Below are 16,000 nucleotides of genomic sequence, written 5' to 3'. Positions count from 1 at the left end.
TTGAATTCCTGATCTTTCCAAGACTTTTATCATGAATGGGTGTTGGATTTTGTCAAATGCTTTCTCAGCATCTAAAGAGATGATCATGTGGTTTTTCTCTTTGAGTTTGTTTATATACTGGATTACATTGATGGATTTCCGTATATTGAACCATCCCTGCATCCCTGGAATGAAACCTACTTGGTCAGGATGGATGATTGTTTGGATGTGTTCTTGGATTCGGTTAGCGAGAACTTTATTGAGGATTTTTGCATCGATATTCATAAGGGAAATTGGTCTGAAGTTCTCTATCTTTGTTGGGTGTTTCTGTGGTTTAGTATCAGAGTAATTGTGGCTTCATAGAATGAATTGGGTAGAGTACCTTCCGTTTCTATTTTGTGGAATAGTTTGTGCAGAACTGAAATTAGGTCTTCTTTGAAGGTCTGATAGAACTCTGCACTAAACCCATCTGATCCTGGGCTTTTGTTGGTTGGGAGACTATTAATGACTGTTTCTATTTCTTTAGGGGATATAGGACTGTTTAGGTCATTATTCTCATCCTGATTTAACTTTGGTACCTGGTATCTGTCCAGAAATTTGTCCATTTCATCCAGGTTTTCCAGTTTTGTTGAGTATAACCTTTTGTAGAAGAATCTGATGGTGTTTTGGATTTCCTCAGGATATGTTGTTATGTCTCCCTTTTCATTTCTGATTTTATTAATTAGGATGCTGTCTCTGTGTCCTCTAGTGAGTCTGGCTAAGGGTTTACCTATCTTGTTGATTTTCTTAAAGAACCAGCTCCTGGTTTGGTTGATTCTTTGAATAGTTCTTTTTGTTTCCCCTGGGTTGATTTCACCCCTGAGTTTGATTTTTTCCTGCTGTCTACTCCTCTTGGGTAAATTTGCTTCCTTTTGTTCTAGAGCTTTTAAGTGTGCTGTCAAGCTGCTAGTGTGTGCTCTCTCTAGTTTCTTTTTGGAGGCACTCAGAGCTATGAGTTTTCCTCTCAGGAATGCTTTCATTGTGTCCCATAAGTTTGGGTATGTTGTGGTTTCATTTTCATTAAACTCTAAAAAGTCTTTACTTTCTTTCTTTATTTCTTCCTTGGCCAAGGTATTGTTGAGTAGAGTGTTGTTCAGCTTCCACGTGAATGTTGGCTTTGTATTATGTTGTTATTGATGATCAGCCTTAGTCCGTGGTGATCTGATAGGATGCATGGGACAATTTCAATATTTTTGTATCTGTTGAGGCCTGTTTTGTGACCAGTTATATGGTCAATTTTATAGAAGGCACCATGAGGTGCTGAGAGGAAAGTATATCCTTTTGTTTTAGGATAAAATGTTCTGTAGATATCTGTTAAATCCATTTGTTTCATAACTTCTGTTAGTTTCACTGTGTCTCTGTTTAGTTTCTGTTTCCAGGATCTGTCCATTGATGAGAGTGGGGTATTGAAGTCTCCCACTATTATTGTGTGAGGTGCAATGTGTGTTTTGAGCTTTACTAAAGTTTCTTTAATGAATGTGACTGCCGTTGCATTTGGAGCATCATGTTCAGAATTGAGAGTTCATCTTGGAAGATTTTTACCTTTGATGAGTATGAAGTGCCCATCCTTGTCTTTTTTGATAACTTTGGGTTGGAAGTTGATTTTATTCGATATTAAAATGGCTACTCCACCCACGGGACCCTAAGACCTCTGGTGAGTGGATCACAGTGCCTGCCCCAATCCAATCGCGCGGAACTTGAGACTGCGGTACATAGGGAAGCAGGCTACCCGGGCCTGATCTGGGGCACAAGTCCCTTCCGCTCGACTCGAGACTCGAGCCCCGGGCTACCTTGCCAGCAGAGTCTTGCCCAACACCCGCAAGGGTCCACACAGGACTCCCCACGGGACCCTAAGACCTCTGGTGAGTGGATCACAGTGCCTGCCCCAATCCAATCGCGCGGAACTCGAGACTGCGGTACATAGGGAAGCAGGCTACCCGGGCCTGATCTGGGGCACAAGTCCCTTCCGCTCGACTTGAGACTCGAGCCCCGGGCTACCTTGCCAGCAGAGTCTTGCCCAACACCCGCAAGGGTCCACACAGGACTCCCCACGGGACCCTAAGACCTCTGGTGAGTGGATCACAGTGCCTGCCCCAATCCAATCGCGCGGAACTCGAGACTGTGGTACATAGGGAAGCAGGCTACCCGGGCCTGATCTGGGGCGCAAGTCCCTTCCGCTCGACTCGAGACTCGAGCCCCGGGCTACCTTGCCAGCAGAGTCTTGCCCAACACCCGCAAGGGTCCACACGGGACTCCCCACGGGACCCTAAGACCTCTGGTGAGTGGATCACAGTGCCTGCCCCAATCCAATCGCGCGGAACTTGAGACTGCGGTACATAGGGAAGCAGGCTACCCGGGCCTGATCTGGGGCACAAGTCCCTTCCGCTCGACTCGAGACTCGAGCCCCGGGCTACCTTGACAGCAGTCTTGCCCAACACCCGCAAGGGCCCACACGGGACTCCCCACGGGACCCTAAGACCTCTGGTGAGTGGAACACAGCGCCTACCCCAATCCAATCGCGTGGAACTTGAGACTGCGGTACATAGGGAAGCAGGCTACCCGGGCTTGATCTGGGGCACAAACCCCTTCCACTCCACTCGAGCCCCGGCTACCTTGCCAGCTGAGTCGCCTGACACCCGCAAGGGCCCACACAGGATTCCACACGTGATCCTAAGACCTCTAGTGAGTGGAACACAACTTCAGCCAGGAGTCTGGTTCGAACACCAGATATCTGGGTACCTGCCTTGCAAGAAGAGAGCTTGCCTGCAGAGAATACTCTGCCCACTGAAACTAAGGAGAGTGCTACCCTCCAGGTCTGCTCATAGAGGCTAACAGAGTCACCTGAAGAACAAGCTCTTAACAGTGACAACTAAAACAGCTAGCTTCAGAGATTACCAGATGGCGAAAGGCAAACGTAAGAATCCTACTAACAGAAATCAAGACCACTCACCATCATCAGAACGCAGCACTCCCACCCCACCTAGTCCTGGGCACCCCAACACAACCGAAAATCTAGACCCAGATTTAAAAACATTTCTCATGATGATGATAGAGGACATCAAGAAGGACTTTCATAAGTCACTTAAAGATTTACAGGAGAGCACTGCTAAAGAGTTACAGGCTCTTAAAGAAAAGCAGGAAAACACAGCCAAACAGGTGATGGAAATGAACAAAACCATACTAGAACTAAAAGGGGAAGTAGACACAATAAAGAAAACCCAAAGCGAGGCAACGCTGGAGATAGAAACCCTAGGAAAGAGATCTGGAACCATAGATGCGAGCATCAGCAACAGAATACAAGAAATGGAAGAGAGAATCTCAGGTGCAGAAGATTCCATAGAGAACATCGACACAACAGTCAAAGAAAATACAAAATGCAAAAGGATCCTAACTCAAAACATCCAGGTAATCCAGGACACAATGAGAAGACCAAACCTACGGATAATAGGAATTGATGAGAATGAAGATTTTCAACTTAAAGGGCCAGCTAATATCTTCAACAAAATAATAGAAGAAAACTTCCCAAACATAAAAAAAGAGATGCCCATGATCATACAAGAAGCATACAGAACTCCAAATAGACTGGACCAGAAAAGAAATTCCTCCCGACACATAATAATCAGAACAACAAATGCACTAAATAAAGATAGAATATTAAAAGCAGTAAGGGAGAAAGGTCAAGTAACATATAAAGGAAGGCCTATCAGAATTACACCAGACTTTTCACCAGAGACTATGAAAGCCAGAAGAGCCTGGACAGATGTTATATAGACACTAAGAGAACACAAATGCCAGCCCAGGCTCCTATACCCGGCCAAACTCTCAATTACCATAGATGGAGAAACCAAAGTATTCCACGACAAAACCAAGTTCACACAATATCTTTCCACGAATCCAGCCCTTCAAAGGATAATAACAGAAAAGAAGCAATACAAGGACAGAAATCACGCCCTAGAACAACCAAGAAAGTAATCATTCAACAAACCAAAAAGAAGACAGCCACAAGAACAGAATGCCAACTCTAACAACAAAAATAAAAGGGAGCAACAATTACTTTTCCTTAATATCTCTTAATATCAATGGACTCAATTCCCCAATAAAAAGACATAGACTAACAGACTGGCTACACAAACAGGACACAACATTCTGCTGCTTACAGGAAACCCATCTCAGGGAAAAAGACAGACACTACCTCAGAGTGAAAGGCTGGAAAACAATTTTCCAAGCAAATGGACTGAAGAAACAAGCTGGAGTAGCCATTTTAATATCGGATAAAATCGACTTCCAACCCAAAGTTATCAAAAAAGACAAGGAGGGACACTTCATACTCATCAAAGGTAAAATCCTCCAAGAGGAACTCTCAATTCTGAATATCTACGCACCAAATGCAAGGGCAGCCACATTCATTAGAGACACTTTAGTAAAGCTCAAAGCATACATTGCACCTCACACAATAATAGTGGGAGACTTCAACACACCACTTTCTTCAAAGGACAGATCGTGGAAACAGAAACTAAACAGGGACACAGTGAAACTAACAGAAGTTATGAAACAAATGGACCTGACAGATATCTACAGAACATTTTATCCTAAAACAAAAGGATATACCTTCTTCTCAGCACCTCACGGGACCTTCTCCAAAATTGACCATATAATTGGTCACAAAACAGGCCTCAATAGATACAAAAATATTGAAATTGTCCCATGTATCCTATCAGACCACCATGGCCTAAGACTGATCTTCAATAACAACATAAATAATGGAAAGCCAACATTCACGTGGAAACTGAATAACACTCTTCTCAATGATACCTTGGTCAAGGAAGGAATAAAGAAAGAAATTAAAGACTTTTTAGAGTTTAATGAAAATGAAGCCACAACGTACCCAAACCTATGGGACACAATGAAAGCATTTCTAAGAGGGAAACTCATAGCGCTGAGTGCCTCCAAGAAGAAACGGGAGACAGCACATACTAGCAGCTTGACAACACATCTAAAAGCCCTAGAAAAAAAGGAAGCAAATTCACCCAAGAGGAGTAGACGGCAGGAAATAATCAAACTCAGGGGTGAAATCAACCAAGTGGAAACAAGAAGAACTATTCAAAGAATTAACCAAACGAGGAGTTGGTTCTTTGAGAAAATCAACAAGATAGATAAACCCTTAGCTAGACTCACTAAAGGGCACAGGGACAAAATCCTAATTAACAAAATCAGAAATGAAAAGGGAGACATAACAACAGATCCTGAAGAAATCCAAAACACCATCAGATCCTTCTACAAAAGGCTATACTCAACAAAACTGGAAAACCTGGACGAAATGGACAAATTTCTGGACAGATACCAGGTACCAAAGTTGAATCAGGATCAAGTTGACCATCTAAACAGTCCCATATCACCTAAAGAAATAGAAGCAGTTATTAATAGTCTCCCAACCAAAAAAAGCCCAGGACCAGATGGGTTTAGTGCAGAGTTCTATCAGACCTTCAAAGAAGATCTAATTCCAATTCTGCACAAACTATTTCACAAAATAGAAGTAGAAGGTACTCTACCCAACTCATTTTATGAAGCCACTATTACTCTGATACCTAAACCACAGAAAGATCCAACAAAGATAGAGAACTTCAGACCAATTTCTCTTATGAATATCGATGCAAAAATCCTCAATAAAATTCTCGCTAACCGAATCCAAGAACACATTAAAGCAATCATCCATCCTGACCAAGTAGGTTTTATTCCAGGGATGCAGGGATGGTTTAATATACGAAAATCCATCAATGTAATCCATTATATAAACAAACTCAAAGACAAAAAACCACATGATCATCTCGTTAGATGCAGAAAAAGCATTTGACAAGATCCAACACCCATTCATGATAAAAGTTTTGGAAAGATCAGGAATTCAAGGCCCATACCTAAACATGATAAAAGCAATCTACAGCAAACCAGTAGCCAACATCAAAGTAAATGGAGAGAAGCTGGAAGCAATCCCACTAAAATCAGGGACTAGACAAGGCTGCCCACTTTCTCCCTACCTTTTCAACATAGTACTTGAAGTATTAGCCAGAGCAATTCGACAACAAAAGGAGATCAAGGGGATACAAATTGGAAAAGAGGAAGTCAAAATATCACTTTTTGCAGATGATATGATAGTATATATAAGTGACCCTAAAAATTCTACCAGAGAACTCCTAAACCTGATAAACAGCTTCGGTGAAGTAGCTGGATATAAAATAAACTCAAACAAGTCAATGGCCTTTCTCTATACAAAGAATAAACAGGCTGAGAAAGAAATTAGGGAAACAACACCCTTCTCAATAGTCACAAATAATATAAAATATCTTGGCGTGACTCTAACTAAGGAGGTGAAAGATCTGTATGATAAAAACTTCAAATCTCTGAAGAAAGAAATTAAAGAAGATCTCAGAAGATGGAAAGATCTCCCATGCTCATGGATTGGCAGGATCAACATTGTAAAAATGGCTATCTTGCCAAAAGCAATCTACAGATTCAATGCAATCCCCATCAAAATTCCAACTCAATTCTTCAACGAATTGGAAGGAGCAATTTGCAAATTTGTCTGGAATAACAAAAAACCTAGGATAGCAAAAAGTCTTCTCAAGGATAAAAGAACTTCTGGCGGAATCACCATGCCAGACCTAAAGCTTTACTACAGAGCAATTGTGATAAAAACTGCATGGTACTGGTATAGAGACAGACAAGTAGACCAATGGAATAGAATTGAAGATCCAGAAATGAACCCACACACCTATGGTCACTTGATCTTCGACAAGGGAGCTAAAACCATCCAGTGGAAGAAAGACAGCATTTTCAACAATTGGTGCTGGCACAACTGGTTGTTATCGTGTAGAAGAATGCGAATCGATCCATACTTATCTCCTTGTACTAAGGTCAAATCTAAGTGGATCAAGGAACTTCACATAAAACCAGAGACACTGAAACTTATAGAGGAGAAAGTGGGGAAAAGCCTTGAAGATATGGGCACAGGGGAAAAATTCCTGAACAGAACAGCAATGGCTTGTGCTGTAAGATCGAGAATCGACAAATGGGACCTAATGAAACTCCAAAGTTTCTGCAAGGCAAAAGACACCGTCAATAAGACAAAAAGACCACCAACAGATTGGGAAAGGATCTTTACCTATCCTAAATCAGATAGGGGACTAATATCCAACATATATAAAGAACTCAAGAAGGTGGACTTCAGAAAATCAAATAACCCCATTAAAAAATGGGGCTCAGAACTGAACAAAGAATTCTCACCTGAGGAATACCGAATGGCAGAGAAGCACTTGAAAAAATGTTCAACATCCTTAATCATCAGGGAAATGCAAATCAAAACAACCCTGAGATTCCACCTCACACCAGTCAGAATGGCTAAGATCAAAAATTCAGGTGACAGCAGATGCTGGCGAGGATGTGGAGAAAGAGGAACACTCCTTCATTGTTGGTGGGAGTGCAGGCTTGTACAACCACTCTGGAAATCAGTCTGGCGGTTCCTCAGAAAACTGGACATAGTACTACCGGAGGATCCAGCAATACCTCTCCTGGGCATATATCCAGAAGATGCCCCAACAGGTAAGAAGGACACATGCTCCACTATGTTCATAGCAGCCTTATTTATAATAGCCAGAAGCTGGAAAGAACCTAGATGCCCCTCAACAGAGGAATGGATACAGAAAATGTGGTACATCTACACAATGGAGTACTACTCAGCTATTAAAAAGAATGAATTTATGAAATTCCTAGCCAAATGGATGGACCTGGAGGGCATCATCCTGAGTGAGGTAACACATTCACAAAGAAACTCACACAATATGTATTCACTGATAAGTGGATATTAGCCCCAAACCTAGGATACCCAAGATATAAGATATAATTTGCTAAACACATGAAACTCAAGGAGATTGAAGACTGAAGTGTGGACACTATGCCCCTCCTTAGATTTGGGAACAAAACACCCATGGAAGGAGTTACAGAGACGGAGTTTGGAGCTGAGATGAAAGGATGGACCATGTAGAGACTGCCATAGCCAGGGATCCACCCCATAATCAGCATCCAAACGCTGACACCATTGCATACACTAGCAAGATTTTATTGAAAGGACGCAGATGTAGCTGTCTCTTGTGAGACTATGCCGGGGCCCAGCAAACACAGAAGTGGATGCTCACAGTCAGCTAATGGATGGATCATAGGGCTCCCAATGGAGGAGCTAGAGAAAGTAGCCAAGGAGCTAAAGGGATCTGCAACCCTATAGGTGGAACAACATTATGAGCTAACCAGTACCCCGGAGCTCTTGACTCTAGCTGCATATATATCAAAAGATGGCCTAGTCGGCCATCACTGGAAAGAGAGGCCCATTGGACTTGCAAACTTTATATGCCCCAGTACAGGGGAATACCAGGGCCAAAAAGGGGGAGTGGGTGGGCAGGGGAGTGGGGGTGGGTGGATATGGGGGACTTTTGGTATAGCATTGGAAATGTAAATGAGTTAAATACCTAATAAAAAATGGAAAAAAAAATGGCTACTCCAGCTTGTTTCTTCAGACCGTTTGCTTGGAAAATTGTTTTCCAGTCTTTCACTCTGAGGTAGTGTCTGTCTTTTTCCCTGAGATGGGTTTCCTGTAAGCAGCAGAATGTTGTGTCCTGTTTGTGTAGCCAGTCTGTTAGTCTATGTCTTTTTATTGGGGAATTGAGTCCATTGATATTCAGAGATATTAAGGAAAAGTAATTGTTGCTTCCTGTTATTTTTGTTGTTAGAGTTGGGATTCTGTTCTTTTGTCTGTCTTCTTTGAGGTTTGTTGAAGGATTACTTTCTTGCTTTTTCTAGGGCGTAGTTTCTTTCCTTGTATTGGTGTTTTCCCGTTATTATCCTTTGAAGGGCTAGATTTGTGGAAAGGTATTGTGTGAATTTGGTTTTGTCATGGAATACTTTGGTTTCTCCATCTATGGTAATTGAGAGTTTTGCTGGGTATAGTAGTCTGAGCTGGCATTTGTGTTCTCTTAGTGCCTGTATAACATCTATCCAGGATCTTCTGGCTTTCATAGTCTCTGGTGAGAAGTCTGGAGTAATTCTAATAGGCTTGCCTTTATATGTTACTTGACCTTTTTCCCTTACTGCTATTAATATTCTGTCTTTATTTAGTGCATTTGTTGTTCTGATTATTATGTGTTGGGAGGAATTTCTTTTTTGCTCCAGTCTATTTGGAGTTCTGTAGGCTTCTTGTATGTTCATGGGCATCTCTTTCTTTAGATATGGGAAGTTTTCTTCTATAATTTTGTTAAAGATATTTGCTGGCCCTTTAAGTTGAAAATCTTCATTCCCATCAACTCCTATTATCCTTAGGTTTGGTCTTCTCATTGTGTCCTGGATTTCCTGGATGTTTTGAGTTAGGATCTTTTTGCATTTTGCATTTTCTTTGATTGTTGTGCCCATTTTCCCTTTGGAATCTTCTGCACCTGAGATTCTCTCTTCCATCTCTTGTATTCTGTTGCTGATGCTTGCATCTATGTTTCCTGGTCTCTTTCCTAGTGTTTCTATCTCCTGAGTTGTCTCCCTTTGGGTTTTCTTTATTGTTTCTACTTCCATTTTTAGATCCTGGATGGGTTTGTTCAATACCATCACTGTTTGGTAGTGTTTTCCTGTAACTCTCTAAGACATTTTTGTGTTTCCTCTTTAAAGGCTTCTAGCTGTTTACCTGTGTTTTCCTGTATTTCCTTCTTAAAGGAAATACATCATCATCATGAGAAGTGACGTTAGATCCATGTTTTGCTTTTCTGGTGTGATGGTGTATCCATGACTGGCTACAGTGGGAGAGTTTGGTTCTGATGATGCCAAGTAACCTTGGGTTTTGTTGCTTCTGTTCTTATGCTTGCCTCCTGCCATCTGATTATCTCAAGTGCTTGCTGCCCTCAATATATCTGATTAGAGCCTGTCCTTCCTATAATCCCAGTTGATTCAGGACTCCTCAGAGTCCAGCTTTCTCTGTGATCCTTTGATTGTGGGCTCCTGTGAACCTGTGATTCTGGGTGCGTCAGAGGTTTTGGCAGTCAAGCTTCCTCTGAGACCCTAAAATTCTGGTGTGACCCAGCTCCTGTTATCCTGGGATCCTGTTGTTCTAAGATCCTGGGCGTGTTACAGTGCCTAGAAGTGGTGTCTCCTTTGAGGACTGTAAAGCTGTCTGGTCAGTGATCCTAAGATCGAGTGGAGAGTCCTCTAGGGACCGTGGGGGTGTCCGCCAACTCCGCCCCCTAGGTGACCGGATGCTGGCGCTGACCGGAAGGATGGTTTTGCTTTTATTAACTTCTCAGATTTTATTTAGTCGATGGGGTAGAAACATTTCGAGTAGGAAGAAAGATCCACCAGGGAGTTTTCTTTAGCCAGACTGGCAAGTGGACTTCTCAAGATGAGTCCTGGTCCAACTCAGGGTCCACGTGCAGTTAACAATGAAAACCCAACAATGAAAAAACATCGAGTTAGCTCTAAGTTTGTTCGTTAGCGTTGTGAAGTATAAAGAACGGTTCTGGAACACAGAGAGCCCTGTGCAGGGGCCAGTTTTTTTTTCAATTAGTCAGACATTAAAGGCCCCACCTGCCACTTTGAGGGGGGCTGGGTGTCAAGAGGGTTGGCAAAGGGTGCCAGGGGATGGCCCCCTATACCTGTCACACTTCTGAGAGCTTGGCTACACTTTAAAGAGTATAGATGCTGTCACAGCCTCTTCAGACCTTGCTTATTTTACTATTAGATGCAAACAGTTCACACTTTTCTCTAATGTTTTATTAGAAAAATTCAAAATTAATTCAATATTATGACAAAAAGCCAAGCCAAGCCATGGGACAAAGTCCTGCTTTGTTTTGGAGTCGCCTGGGTAACACCCCCAAGTGTGTGCTTGCCCGCTCCTGCCCTCCCCCAACCCTCTGTGAAGGAACCTTAGTTTATGAATTACAAGCCTTTTCATTTCCTCCAGGTTCTTGATGAGAGATCGGGGGATGCGGCCACCAGGTGGATGTGGTATTCGGCGTTTATGAACTCGGTCTGGCTTCCCAGAGGGATGGGGGACTAAGAAGCAGACGTGTTTACTTTGCTTCCAATAAAACCCCCCAAACTCCTTACTTATTAAATAAGTATCATCGTGTGGTGATAGCCTGTATTTATTGGGTGCCTCCTGATTGCCACACACAGTGTGGGGGCGCTCCCTTCGCATTCCACAGCTCACAATGCACTGTAGCCCTGCCTGTGCTTTATGGCTGAAGAACCCAGGCCATTCTGAGTACACAACCTGCCCAAGGTGTCACAAAGAAGAGACCAAGATCCCTGCATGCCCCAGCACGCATGCCCTAATCGATTAGGGGGAACTGGGATTTGGTTCCTTGCTGCTCCAGTCCAGAAGCTGCACGATTTCACACCAGCCTTCTAATTATTACAGTAACTGGTACTGGCTTCAAAACGACCCCCCAAGGGACTCCCTCACCAGAAGGGACTCATTATAAGATTAAGGGAGACAGGATGTGTGTCTCTGACCCCAGTGCTAATGCCAGGCCTCCACTGTCTGGCGTCAATTCAGGGACCAGCATGCTGGGGCTTCTGAGCCATACATCGGCTTGTACTTGGACATCAGCAACCCTGAAAGTGAAGTGAAAAAGTGGCTGAAGGAGGCTTGGAAAGGAGGCCATTTTCTGTCCTGGTTCCATCCTCTGAGAGGCTGCTGCTGCTACCCAACCAAAAGCTACCAGCCATGCCGTGCAAAGCCACATAACAGTCTAGCAAAAACCCCACGAGACAGCAGGGCTGGCTCTCTTGATGCAGGACCTGCTGGTGGTCAGAGCCTCATGATACTCAGACTGGACCACACTGGATGTGGAGTGTGCAGGGTCTAGAGTGTCACCATCCCAGGTAGTGGCCAGTCCTTCTCTAGGCTCTCCAGGTCCAGCTGCAGCTAACTTCGGGAGCAAGGCTGGGAAGGCCAGAGCTAAATCCTGCAAAGAAACAGCCTAGTTTTCCAGTCCTAGGAAGAGATACCCAGAAAGACTGGAATAACTGGATAGCAGATCACATCTCACCAATGTAATCATGAAGAGAATGGGGACCTTGTCCACATCCTACATGAAGCGGGACAAACATCTATCCTCTATAGAAACAGAGCTCAAAATGTGTCCTTGCCCAGCCAAGGCTACATAGTGAGTGAGATCTTGTCTCATCCCCACACCCAAAGCATAAGCGCCCCCTTGTCCATCTCAGAAACCCCTGTCTCAAGGACAGCCTTCTGTCCATAAAGCCCAGGATGTCTGGCATGAAGCCATAGCTGGTCTTCTCAGAAATGAAGGGTCTTGTGGTGTAACAGAGGTACAAAGAATAGGACCACAAAGAACTAAGAAAGAGAGACCACCATCGTACAAGGCCACTGCCAGCACTCTGCTGTCCAACCACGTAGGGAACACTGTCTTGAGGTAACCCCACTCCTTTCCAGACTGCAAACTGACTCTAGGCACTATGCAGATTAGACTCAAGGGTTTGTCACTGCTAGGCAAGTACACTTTTTTCCTTGGTGTGTGGCCAGGCGTATTTTGGAGGTCTCCCTCCACAAGCAAGGCTTTCGGGACAATGATGGGATTCAGTACCCTTCCACATCCTCTTCATCCTCCCATCCAAGGAATCAGACTTTCTGGAAGGGCCACTTACCTTCTACTGGGTGGGCCACATCTTCATCTGTTCACATACCCTCCTGGAGAGTTGGCTGCACTTTCCAAGGTCAAGTTAGAACCTAGTTTAACTACTTACCAAGCTTCCTACTACAATTAAAGTGAGATCTAAAACAAATAGAATACTTAGAAACAGCAGGCATGGAGACATACCCTAAAATCAGCAGACAGAGACAAGCAGGTCTCTGTGAGTTCAAGGCTAGCCTGCTCTACACAGTGAGACCCTGTCTAAAACACAAACTTCTAACACTGGCTAAAAGGATGGCCTCTCTATCTCAGATGTACACATCTGGAAACTCAAAGCAGGCAAGAATGCTGGCATTAAGACCAGATTGAACGTATAAATAATAAATTGCCTGGGGTTATTTTGGAAGATATAGTCTATCTGGTCCCTAAAAATGTTCAATAAATGGCTGCTGAACAATAAGCAAATGAGAATAGTTTTTCCATAGAAGAGCAAAGTGTCCTCGGCTCTCCATACAAACTCTGTACAAACTAAGCACTGAATTTTTTTCAAAGGCAACAATGACCCAATGAAAGAAGGAATTAAAAAGATCAGTTTCCACCCTCAAAGACCACATGCTGCGTTTCACTGCAGCAAGGAGGCCAATGTCCCTGGAGGCATGTGGAATATCTCTGTTGTTGCTGGTCATGCCTAATCTCGTCATATGGTCTGCAATAAGGGTGCTGACTCAAGATCCCGGTCCCCAGGCTGAGTCAAGAGCTGCTCACATCTGAGCTGCGGGTCGGAGCCAGCTTGATGAGCACAGAGTGTTCCCAGGGGAAGGGGAAGAGCACCCAGCGACAGACTGAAGGCAGAGAGGGGAATCCCACTGTGAGCAGGGAATCCCACTGTGACGTGTGTAGTCCCTTGTGTAGTCCCAGCGTTGAAGCCAAACTGGCCAAATTTATTGGCATCTTAAAACCATCTTAAAACCAAGCCCTATATTTTACCACAGCTCTGTAGAGGAAGCTTTTGTGTGGGGACATACAGCTTCAAGCACAAGGTGGAAGGGCTGTACCACAAATGGCTAAAGTTCAGATCACAGGGCCTGGGGTCTATGAAGATGAAGCTGATGGCTGCCTGTGCCTTGGGACATGTACTGGCTAGGTTTATGTCAACTTGATGCAAGTTAGAGTGACCAGAGAGGAGGGAGCCTTAATTGGAAAAAAAAAATGCCTCCATAAGATTGGTTTGTAAGGCATTTTCTTGATTAGTGACTGATGAGGGAGGACACAGTCCACTGTGAGTGGTGCCATCCCTGGGCTGGTGGTCATGAGGAGCAAGGCAGTAAGCAGCACTCTTCCATGGCCTCTGCATCAGCTCCTGCCTCCAGGTGTCTGCCTTGTTTGCCTTCCCTGTCCTAACTCCCTTCAGTGATTGACTGTGATGTGGAAGTGCAAGCAAAATAAACCCTTTCCTCCCCAGCTTGCTTTTGGCCACGGTGCTTCGCCATAGCAATAGTAATTTTAACCAAGACATGCCATAACGGAGACAGTCCTTTATCTGTGCCTTGTAATATTTTGGAACACATAGAAAACTTGGAAAACACAAACCTGCAGAAACTTAGGAAACCCACCAACAATCTCAAGAAATAGCAGACGAAAAATAGCACTTTTTTTTTTCTTTTTTGCTATTTGAAAATCACTAGTCTTAATAAAATGCCAAAATGGGAAGTGTGCGATTTGATTTGTTGAGAACCATTCTGACAGGGTTGTCTTCTTTCTGCAACAATGCTGTGAGTCCCTCCTCTTGCCTTAGCATGTCTCCTGGGGACAGCCAGGAAACAAACACCTTCAACATTTTGTCATTGGAAATGCAGCTAGAAAAAACTCAGTCTCAGTGTTCAGGTGCTGGCTAGACTCTGGTTTTGATTACAAACATTAGCAATTTTGAGGGTCTGGTTTGAAGTCTAGATGTGAAATCTAGGCAAAGACAGAGCCTATTGCTCTGTGGTGTTTGCTTCAAGAAGCTTGGGTGAGGGGTGGACCCAGAAGATGCGACTCGGAACCAAGTCTAGCACGTTGAAGAATTGACTAATTAGTCGGAGATTGTTTCCATTAAATTAAAGGGATTCAAGTCCACTAAATTAACAGCTCCATTGGGATTACACTCAACGGTTCCCAGTGGAGTTGGAAACGTCAGTTTGGTAACCACCAATATCACAAGTTGGGAATCTTAGCCAGAGATGAACACCTTCCACTCTTCCTAAACCATGGAGAGCCTTTGGTAATAGATTCAGCCGGATAAGTGTGTGTAGAGAAACAGAGGTGAGCAAGCAACTAGACTCAAGGGAACATCTCAGGCCCAGGCTACAGCCAGGTACAGCTAAGACATGAAATGTGGGACTGGGCTGGAAGATGTCCACACACAAGGAAAGCAATGATTTCTGTTTATGGCTCCCATTCCCCACATACTGGTGATGCAAGTAAGAACACTACCAGGCTGGCCTCAGACTCCTCTGCCATTGGTAGTAGCTTTAGGTTACTGATCACAAATGCCCAAAAAGGCCAGGGGGTCAGATGTCCCTGGAGCTGAAACTCTAGGCAGAGCCTAACATGAGTCCCAGGATGCCAGCTCAAGTTGTCTGGAGAAGCAGCACTCGGTCCTAACCACTGAGCCATCTCTCTGGGCCCCTGATCCCCTAATAATTCCTCAATTTCCTCTTACTTTTGGTTTGTTTTAGTCTATGTCCTAAGATTAAACTTTAAGGATTTGAGATTTTTCATTTTAAAAATGTATGTGTTAATGCTATTTATTTCCCTAACTGCACTCCATTCATTTTGTTATATTGAATCTTCATTTCAGTTTACCTCAAACTATTTTCTCTGTTTACTATAATTATTTATTATTATTATTATTATTGTTATTATTATTATTATTATTCCATTTTGACCCTCTGGTCATTTGGTCATTTAGAAGTGCACTGCTTAATTTCCAATGTTTCTGAGTTTTCTAAATGCTTTGTTTCTAAAGTCATCCATTGTGATCAGAGACCATGCTGTCCAGTTCTTTTAACTTATCGGGGCTTCTTTTGCAGGCCATTGTGTGATTTATCCTGAAGAATGTTCCATTGGAAAGAATGTGGTCTGGTGTTGCTAGGTGGAGGGGCCTGTGGGTGTCCCTTTAGGTCGAATGAGTTTATGATATAATTCAAGTCTTTCATTTCTATTCTGACTTCTTAGCCACTCTACTCTGTAAGAGTTAATGAAGAGTCAACCTACTGAGAGGCAAGCTCCTTCTGCCTGGGTGCTTGTGCTGGGACACT

This window comes from Mus musculus, chromosome 17 (assembly GCF_000001635.26).
Source record: "Mus musculus strain C57BL/6J chromosome 17, GRCm38.p6 C57BL/6J".
In the NCBI taxonomy this organism is placed as follows: domain Eukaryota; kingdom Metazoa; phylum Chordata; class Mammalia; order Rodentia; family Muridae; genus Mus; species Mus musculus.
The sequence above is the reverse complement of the archived record's forward strand: the minus strand, read 5'-3'. Positions refer to the sequence as shown.